At 35.9% G+C, this 11351-nt stretch overlaps 1 pseudogene; it reads left to right on the top strand.

The window, feature by feature from the left end:
* Positions 1 to 5473: 5473 nt before the first annotated feature.
* LOC125195835 lies at positions 5474 to 6383 on the top strand (annotated as a pseudogene).
* Positions 6384 to 11351: the final 4968 nt, after the last annotated feature.

Here is an 11351-nt window from a genome sequence, read left to right on the forward strand (position 1 = left end):
TGAGATTAAAATAAAATAACAGATAGATGATTGAAAATAACTGATCGTTTATTCTGAGTTTCTGTTTTTCACACAAAGGCGCAATATTTATTTTATTAATACTCTCTCCATCCATCAATACAAGATCAAGTTTGATCTGGTACGAGTTTTAAAAAATGTAACAAAAAAATTAGTGGAATATGAGTCATACTTTTAGGCCATGTTTAGTTGACGGGAAAGTAAAGTGGGCAAGAAAAATGATTCCTGGAAAAATGAATCCCGGGAATATGATTCCTAGTAACTTTACTTTCCCGTATTTGGAAAATATCAAGATTTTAAATTTATATATAATTTAAACATTAAACTAAAAATATACTTATTATTATTTATTTATAAAAAAGAATAATAATATAAAATTCTTAATAAACTATTAATTACAAAATAATAATAATTATATTATTATATTTATTATTACAATGGATAGTTTAAATATGGATTATCTATCATAATATAAAATAATACATATAATTATAGTTTGAAATATTATACTCATTTATTATAATAATAATAATAATAATAATAATAATAATAATAATTAGTATTATAATTATAATATTTAAGGATATTATAAGTGGATAAATTTAATAAATGAAAGTTACACTATAACTTTATTGATTAATTATTAATTTATAAAAATAATAATAATTATTTATCATACGATTTATATTATATAATTATATTTTAATTATTTTTATAAATTATTAATTATTATTATGAATTATTATAAAATAAGTTATAATTATGATAATTTTAATCATAGTTATTTATTTTCTAAAATTAGGTAGTATGATTTATATTTTAAATTATTTTTAAAACATTCTAAATAATAATAATAATAATAATAATAACTATACTATATTGCATTATATATGTAAGAATTCTAAAATTTGGAAAAAGAATAACTAAAAAAAGCTAGGATTCAGAATCCTGGAAAATTGTACTAACTTTCCTTATTCTCGGATTCTGATTATTTTCCCAGTTTGATTAAAAACTGAAACAAACACAGGAATTTAAAATTTAAGGAATCAGATTACTTTCCCAGACATAATCCTGACAACCAAACATGACCTTATATTATTAGTTCTATAATCAGTGGCGGAGGGAATTCAAAACAAGGGGGGACTGTGGTACCCCAATTTTTTTTACTACTATTATTATATACTATATAATTTTATTAGTAATGTATTTTACAAAAATTTCCAAAAGATAGCTATGAATACTGAAGAAGATTCATCAAAGGAAATAAATCAGAATATAACCTATGAGATAAAATTTAAATTAAAAATTAAACCCTAACTAAAATCTATAAAGAAAAATGGCTTTCTGAATTTACAAGGTTTCAGTTCTCTTTCAATGAAGCTTATTGAAACAAAGAGGGATGTGGCTTACCCTTTTTTCTTTTTGCTTATCAAGTTGATTTTGATTCTTCCGGTTGCTACTGTAAGTGTAGAGAGAGTATTTTCTGGAATTACGTTTGTGAAGAATAAGTTGCGAAATAGACATGGTGATCAACCTTTTAATGATTGTTTGGTGACTTTCATTGAAAAACAAATGTTTCTATAAGTCTCTGATGATGATATAGCCCATCGCTTTGAGGAATGAAGACTCGTAGAAAAATAAATTAGATGTTATGTATGGTTTTTGGTTTATTTTATTTTAAAATACACGAGTTCAAAATTGAATAATATTTCAAATATTATTTAACCGCTATTTTCTATTTTTTTTAGTGTTATGTGATTATTTATTATATGACTCATACTCCCAGATGATAAATCTTGGATCTGCTACTGTCTATAATGAAATATGAGTGAAATAAAGTTAGAGGAATGCGAGATTTATTATCAAATATAGTAATAAACCAAATAAGAAATTTATTGGTAGATTGGTAAGGTATTTTGCACATTGTTTATTTGCGAGGTGCACATTGTCAAATTGTCAAATTTTGTTTAAAAAATTGTTAAATTTTTATTAATCAAAATGTGAATATAATTCAAATTTTAATGGCGGCATTTTATAAGAATTAAGTGTTAGAAAAGGAAAACATCATACAAGAAGGGAAGTGTATAAGAGATCAATTATCCGAAATTAGATTGATTTCATTTCGTGTATATTCCCTTTGTACCCCATATATATATATATATATATATATATATATATATATATATATGGAGATGATCAAAATAAGTATGTGTTTAAATCTAAAAATGCAGCCCAAATCTTGGCCCTATGATTAGATGATCTAATGGTCAATAATTAACCAAAAATACGGAAGGTCATAATTAAGCAGTTTTAGGTCATATTATAAGATTTGAGTTTATGTCATGTTAAGATCATTTTAGGTCATGCTTTGTTAGCATGACCTAAAAATAAACTAACTATGACCTAAAAATGCCCTACGTATGACCGTGTTCTGCGTTTCTGTATTTAAATCTGGTCTTCATAGATCAAAACCCTATATATATATATATATATATATATATATATATATAAAGGGCTCTATATTACTCCCTCCGTCCACCATTAGAAGTCTCATTCATGGGCGATACAGATTTTAAGAAATATTATGAAAAGTGAGTGAAAAAAAAGTTAGTGGAATAAGAGTCTCACTTGTATATATTAGTTTTAAATTAAATATGAGTGGAATGAGTTAGTGGTGCTGGGGTTTGGTGCCCCTTGCACAGCGGAAGTCATGCATAAACAAATAAATCATGCATCCAGATCTATTTGACTGATTATGGGATCAATTAACCACATGTTAAACAATCAAAAATGCATACAAGAACGCACATAAATCATGCTTTAAGGAATTAAACCCTAATTCATGATATTCTACGGATTAGGGTTACCGATCTGATTCTCCAAAGAATCGACGATTGCTTGCTCCTTCTCCACATGAAGATCTTCGTACTCGACCACAAATCTTCTAATCTGTATCCCGAACTCAGATAATGACCTTTGGGTGGACAAAGCTTGTCAGAATCGAAAAGGGCTTGAATAGAAAGAAGACAGAATATCAGTTTTTGAGAAAACTGACTTTTCGTCCACTCCCAGAGGGGAGCACGAAAATTTATGTGTTAAATCACATTAAATCTCCTTTCTAATCTCCTTTTATATTGAGTTATGATGGGCCAGATTAGGGATCCATGGAGGTTGGACTTGGGCCAAACCTGTTGGACTTTTACTAATTAAATTGAGCCCCAATTTAATACAAGTCCAAACAGAATATTATTATCATCCACTATAGTATAATAATATTGACTGCCCGTCCAATCCCAAATTACGAGTAATCCGGGCTTTTACCTCTTTAATTTATTATTTCCCGTGTTAAAGATATAAATATCCATTAATCAATTTAAGTCTGCTATTTGACTTTAATTAATTAATATCTTTTTCCAAGAGTTGTCTAGTTCAAAATCTTTATTTATTATTCTGGAATAAATTCCAACCGGCCGGGTTTCTGAATAATAAAACCTTTTTCGAACACCTCTTGAGGATATTATCAAACTGGACTCACCCAGCACACGATTCATTGCAATAACAATACTAGCACCTCTAGACATTGATCACCACTACCCAAGATATCAGGATTCTTGGATTGCAAAAAATCCGCACCATTTGATAAATCAAAGTAGTGCATAATCAATATCGTATGCTCAATGTTATGTCAACAATGATTAAGAAATAACAATCACCGAGACCTCGTCTTTCAGTAAATAGCAAGAAAGACTTATCTCACTGTTAGATCCTTCAGTGCTATACCACACCTATGCCGTTTATTTCCTAAGGTAAGGAAACATGCGGACTGACACTGCAACCTTTCACGATAGGTAGCCAAAGCCTATCTAGGTTGTGAAATTCTATTTCTCTTCTACAAAGAACCGACTGCGTCACCTTCTGTGAACGTCGTTCACGACCAGTCTACTATGTAGAAGAATTAGACTTATTTGCTTCTTATACATTTAAATGTTTGAGAAACATCTTATAAATGCACAAGCAAACATCAATGTGATAAAATTACTTCTTTTCGCCTTGGGTTAAAAGTGGATTGTAGAATTTATTGTATACAAGCAATTCTATCCGTGCAACATGCTCGAAATATGCTTTTCAGTATACCAATCCTAACAAGTGGAAGGTGGGACCCTATTACCATTTATGGTAAAAGTGAACCGGGACTCCTATTCGCGGACGGAGGGAGTATCAAGCAATACACAATCAATTAACTCACTATCTTTGCCATCATTCTTCTTCTCCTATCATGTCCAATGCATCATTTAAGATGGTATCATAGCAAGAGCATGATGAGACTCAGAAGAGTTTTATTACTGTCTCGGTGACCAATCTTGACCCAACATCCAAAATCAACACAAAAACATGTTTATAACCAACCAAACATGTCAGATTCCAATGAAACTCCAAAACCAACCGACTCCGAGCAATTTGCTAGAATGTTCTCATGAAAGCATCGCTCCACCACGAGCACAATTGCATATGTGGTTCTTACTCAATGGAAGAATTAACACCAAAGATCGAACACTGTGGAATTAACGCCGATAGGTTTGCCCGTTGCAAGGAGGAAAGAGAGACTATTGATCATCTCTTTTTCAGCTGAAATGAATGTACTTGTAACATGAAATGAGAAAATAAAAACAGAAAGCAAGAATGTGATGATCATTACACTAATTCATATTAATAAATTAGAACTGCACATTTCCTTCCCTATTTAGGCATCAAATTTTCCCACAACACCAATGCCTCATTCTTTAAGTTTTCTTACATTCCCTCTTCACGGCCTCATTCTTTAAGTTTTCTTACATTATGTTATGGACATGCTCCGTAACGAGGCCGATTAACTAACTTCTCGGAGGGATAAGGTGATAGAACCTTCAACATTCTCGAAAGATAGACCACAAATTGCTGATTTTCGGACGTTCTCCGACGAACAACAATTTGGAACGAAAGATAATATTCTTGTTGCTCAAAACAAGTTTAGGAAAAGTATTTCATTGATTCATTGATTGATTCTCCGATACAATGATATAATCTCTCCTATTTATAATACTAGAATACTACTACCCTAACTTATTAAATAAGAAACAAATATCCTAATATAAATGGGAAAGATATTGTGGATAAATAGGAAACTAAATAATTGGAATATCCAATGATATAGGATAGTATCACATTCCCTCTTCACTGCAAGAAATTTGTGATTCTCCTCCCTTTATCTATATAAACTCCATTAAGCTAATGGAGGTAGCTTCTCATTCAGCCACCTTAATTGTTGCTTCAAATGCACTTTTTAAGACACATTTGGATCTATGACCACAATGTTGTTTTTCCTATTTTTCCTTCTCTTCATATCAGCTATTTTTGCAGAGAAACCACCAAAAGAGACCTATCACAAGGTGCAGAGAGACAACATACCGGTGGTGAAATGACACCTATAGTGAATCCAACGTCCCCGATGCCTCCCATAACGACGACGCCTAACCCCACAACCACCTCAGGAGCTTGGTGCATCGCCAACCCCTCGGCCTCACAGACTGCTCTACAAGTAGCTCTGGACTATGCTTGTGGCTACGGTGGAACTGACTGCTCCGCCTTCCAACCGAACAGGGAGTGTTGGGATCCAAACACTTTGGTCGACCACGCCTCCTATGCTTTCAACGACTACTGCCACAAGAATCCTGTCCCCACGAGCTGTGTCTTTGGAGGGGCAGCACAGATCACCAACACTGATCCAAGTAAGATAAATCTTCACTCTGCTCCATCAGGGTCCTATTAGGTTGATAACTATCTCAATAACCGATGTTATAGATGTCAACACAAGACATACATATGTCAACTACATTTAGTTGACATACAAATGTCTTTGTGTTGACATCAATTACATAGGTTGTTGACATAGTTATGTGATCAATTTAAGATAGTTATCAATTGATCATATCCCCTGCTCCAACATTATAACACCATCATTCATGACACCCCGTATTGATCGCCTCAGGTCATGGTAGTTGTCGTTTCCCAGCATCTACCAGCACCCCCATAACGTCTCCATGACCCAACGACACCTGCATCCGCCCCCATGGTCCTACCAACACCTAGGTAATTAAGCCACTCAATATTGTACTATCTCCATCTAAGAGAAGACATGTGTTATGTATAATTATTTATCCAAATGCAGCTCCACAACAATCTTCGATCCTTACTTACCGGGCGGGGACAGTGGGGACAGAGACTATGGGCCGACGGGTGAGCCTAACTCAGCAGGGACAACAACAAGCAACCTTATCCTACTGATTACTTGCCTAGTGATGCCTCTTTCCATGGCTAGACACATCTAACAATGCCTGCTCGCGTCAGAGTGAGAAGGCGACGACCAAGATACGCAAAATTTTTGAGGCAGAGGTCAAGGGCTTTAGCCATTAGAGCATCCACAATAAGAATAGGCCAGCCACTCTCTCTCTCTCTGCCACGTCAGCAGCACTAAAAATCCACCTGCCACATCAGCATTTTACTCAAATAGGCTAGCCTTAGGCCAGCCGCAATAAAAATAATTCAAAACAACTACATTTACAGAATTAAATTTACGATTAAATTACGGAATTAAATTTACGAGAAATATACGGGAAAATTCATTCATTTCATTAAAAAAAAACGTACATAGATAAAAAAAAATACATGATTTTTTTTTTAAAAAATGGGCTCCACACACGAGCCCCGCCACTCTCTACTCCTCGTCGTCGTCGCCGCCGTCCTCGCCGCCGCCACCCGGGGTATCTGAGTCCGCGTCTGAACCCCCCACCAGTGCCCTCCAGGCATCCAAATCCACCCGCATGTTCTCGAGCATCGAGTGAAGAAACCTCTTCTCCGTGGGGTCAGTTGCGGCCTTCCACTCTTGGAAGACCTTGTATGTAACAGCCCGGATTTCTAGGGTATAATAAATACGGCAACTGCTACTTAGGCGAACTTAAAGGCAACAAGAACGTAGACTAGGGTTTCATTTAAAGAGATTTGACCAAGTGTTTAATGAACTATCAAGGCAATAAGTCAACGGCTTAATCACGAAAATCAAGATTTAATAGATAACATAGGCTAAGCTCAAAAGTCAAGGGTTTATTGTAAATCCAACAAAACGCAATATTTCACAATATTCCAATTCAAAGAAATAAGTTCAAATCAACCAAAGATAATAAGTTTCAAAAATTCAGCGGAAGCAATCCAAGAGAAAGCGAAGCCATGTATGAAGACACGACTACACTCAAAGTTCCAAACATCCATTTTATTCGATTCAATTGTCTCAACACCACCGACCGCCCGTCGCCGCTCAACCTGCACATAGGGAAAACACATGCAGGGCTGAGTATTTTAAACATACTCAGTGGACTCATGCCAAAACGTTTTAATAGATATGCCACCCTTACCATAGTGAACTCGAGGTTTAGCATCGAGTATCACAAAAATATTTCATGGACTGACCAGTCAAACAATATCTCCCATTTTCTCGTCAATCAACACTATCATGGTGCGACGAAGTGTGGCCACACTTTCGCCCACGAGACCGGACGACTAGCAAGGACGGCTCCCGATCTCCCGTGTACACTAGCCTGATAGGGTTTGCGGCCCTACTCAGACCCGAATTCGTTTATATAGCCCTATAGCCTAATGGAGTGCACTCGCAAACTAGGCATCAGGCACATACAATATCCAAAATAATCATAGGCATGGCATACCAATTTAATCCACCCTTATTGCTCCACTTTCATAAATTTGCAACATAAGAGAGAGTTTAAGAATAAAGCCCACCTCGATTCCTAGATCACAAGTATGTTCTTCTTCTTGCTATCACTCCGTGAGCGCGAGTTATCACCTTTAATTTATGTATTACAAGTAAGTCTCTTTCATCGATCAAAATCATGCATGTTCCCACGTTTCCCTTTTTTCCCAACAATTAGTTTTAATATCACCATTCAAAATCAAAGTACGATTATCATATCGCTTCTATTCGCACAACACTCCAGATTTATCATCAAATCGTGTCACGCATGAGTGTTTCAAAACACACCCACACACACACACGATCACACGCACCAACACACACACACACGGTTTCACACATGCACACCCACACACGTGTTAGAGTTTGTATACTAGAAATCACCTTTCGAGTGATTGAATACTGTTGAAACTCTTATTTTATTTTCCAAAGGAATAAACAGATTATTTTTGTTATATTGTTGTTATGTTTTACATTTAATGGATATTTATTGCATGTTTAAATGTATAAGTAACTTAACAAAGTCTAAGTCTTTGTTTTTAGTAGACCGGTTGTGGGCGTCGTTCACTTTAAGGTAACACGGTCAGTTCTAAACAAAGAAAAAGAATAATTTCACAACCTAGTAGGCTTAGACTACCTATCGTGAAAGGTTGCAATGTCAGTCCGATTATTTCTAAGCCTTACTGAAATAAGATGACGTTGGTGTGGTATAGCATTGAAAGGATCTAACAGCGAGACAGTCTTTATGCTATCTACTGAAAGACGAGGTCTCGTAAATTATTTCTTAATCAATGTACGTTGGCATTGAGCATACAATATTGATTATGCACTACTTTGACTTACCAAATGGTGCGGGTTTTTCGCAACCCAATAAGCCTGGTATATTGGGTAGTGGTGATTAGTATCTAGCGGTGCTAGGATTGCTATTATGTTGAATCGTGCGTGAGGTGAGTCTCGTTTGATAACATCCTCAAGAGAAGCTTGAAATAAGGTTTTATTATTCGGAACCTAGCTAGTTGGAGTTTAATTACTCTATGAATAATAAATAAGATTTTCTTGTTGAGTCTTCTCTTGGAATAAATAAGATATTGATTAATTAAGTCCATAGCAGACAATAATTAATTAATGGATGTTTATATCTTAAGCGCGGGAAATAAATATTAATTTTTGGAAACCCGAAGTACTTGTAATTTCGGATTTGGATGGGGAGTGCAGTATTACTTCTGTAGTGGCTGCTTGTAATATTCCAATTTTAAGCTTATATTAAATTGGGTTTAATTTAATTAGTAAAAAGCTAATTGGAGGAGCCCATATCTAAAGCCTTCCATAGATCCCTGTTTGGGCCCAATATGTGACTTATTAGAAATAGGAGAATAAAGGAGACAACAAATAGACTTGCTTAATTCTCAAAATTTTCGCCCCCTCCCTATTCCTTGGAGTGGTCGAATTTTATCCTTTGTGGGATAGGATTTCTGTTTTCTTTATTTAAGTCCTAGTATATTGGTGAGATCAGCCCACCCTGATATCAGTTTACAGTCCGGGAACTAGTCAGACGATCCGTGGTTTTGTACTAAAGATCTTCACGTGGAGAAGGCGCTAGCCATCTTCGATTCTTTGGAGAATCATCAAGGTATAATGGCTAAACCGTAGAAAAGCATATTTTAGGTTTCAATTAATTTAAAGCATGATTTATTTGAGTTGTGAGCATGATACATGTGATAATTGCGCGAATAGAATTTGTCTAAATAATCCGCTAAATAGATCAGAATTATTATGTAATTGATTTATGATAACCTAGCGCTTCCGCTGACAACCCCTTCAATTGGTATCAGAGCCAATCTTTGGCTCTGATTATTTGGATTTAAATTTCGCGAAATTCATGTTTGCATGCGTTTTTGTGTTCGAAGCATGTTCTTGTTTTTAGTTGTTATATTTTTTATGCATGATGAACTCAAGAACTATCGAAACAAATAACTCAAATTTTTGGAACTATCAAGACGAATCGCGCAACATGCGATTCAATTAGGGTTGTCGAGCGAGTGGGAGCATGGGAGGCGATCGACCGGCGACACGCATACGAGGGTTGACTCACGCGCGTCGCCGGAGAGACCACCGGTCCCGGAATGCCTCGGGAATCGCAGCTGTCGAGTGGGAGTAGGCGTGCGATCGCACGGCGATGTGAATACAAGCGAGGGCTCGTCCACGCCGCCGACAAGACCACGGCGGCCCTCGCCCCAGATCAGACGGCGGTAGACGAAGGGGGTGGCTGACTGAAGCCGCTGCTCGTCCGAGAGCAGCGGCGATTTCTACCGGCCGAGACCCTAACCCTAGACCTAAACCTAACCCTAGTCGAACCCAGCCCTAGGGACGCCGGACCGAGAAGCATCGACGCCGTTTCGCGGCTGCTGCCGTTCTGCGCGAGATCGTCTGGGCGGAGGGAGGCGCCGGAGCTGCATGGCGGTGACCACGTGGATGGGCAACGTCGACGGAGGAGGAACTCGTCGCCTTCGCGACGGGTAGAGGGAAAAGGAAGCAGCCGCGCGTCGCGCGCGCTGCCTGCGATCGCTAGACAGCGAATTCGCCGTTCCGACGGTCGAACTCCGACGAATCTTTTGTCGTCGTTGATCGTGCGAACCTCGATCACGAGAGAACGATGAAATATTATTTTAGTGATTATTTGATTCCTAAATTAAAAGATGTCATTAAAATATTATTATTTAATGAAAATAAAATATTTAGGGAAGATTTCCCTAGATTTTAGGAATATTTTGATTATAGACCATATCTATGGATATCTTCAAATCCTAGATGATGTGGGCAAGAATAATTTAATAGTTTCCTAATTATATTAAATATATATCTAGAATCCTAATAAGGATAGATATGTAGGATTTCATTAAATAATAAAATATTATTCTCTTCCCAATCTTAATAAGGAATTAATTTAAGTTTATTTATTCATGTCAGTCAAAGATATAAATAATTAATTATTTTAGATAAATCTTATAGAAGACATGAATATGGATTAAACTTTAGTTATTAATGTATTATCCTTTAATAAGATGTTTAAAAGATAATAAAAGATTTAATTATCCAGTCAATTAAATACCAACAAAATTTAATTAAGCCTTTAATCTGCACTAAGGCTAAGGATAATTAATGAAAAACCATAACTTAAATATCTAAGCGATAATTACGAACTAAGTTTGTATATGGTCTCCATCGATTGGTCCGCAACTTATGAAGCTAATTTCTGAATCTTATCGCCACCCATGCTGTGGGGACAATAATCCTAAGAAATAGCGAGTTCATATAGGTGGACTCCTCAAATATAAATAGTGTGAACTAGAAAGTAATTTCTAATATTATCGCCACCCATGCTGTGGGGACAATAATCCTAGGAAAATTATGAGTTTCAGAAGTTCAAACAGAATTTATGAGATAGCTTGGTCTTGTTATCAACGCACGAGCATTGTTATGGGAGTGTGTTGTAGAAACGAGATTCTGTAATGCTAAATCTGATGGTCGTGCTTAG

This window comes from Salvia hispanica, chromosome 1, assembly GCF_023119035.1.
Source record: "Salvia hispanica cultivar TCC Black 2014 chromosome 1, UniMelb_Shisp_WGS_1.0, whole genome shotgun sequence".
Lineage (NCBI taxonomy): Eukaryota > Viridiplantae > Streptophyta > Magnoliopsida > Lamiales > Lamiaceae > Salvia > Salvia hispanica.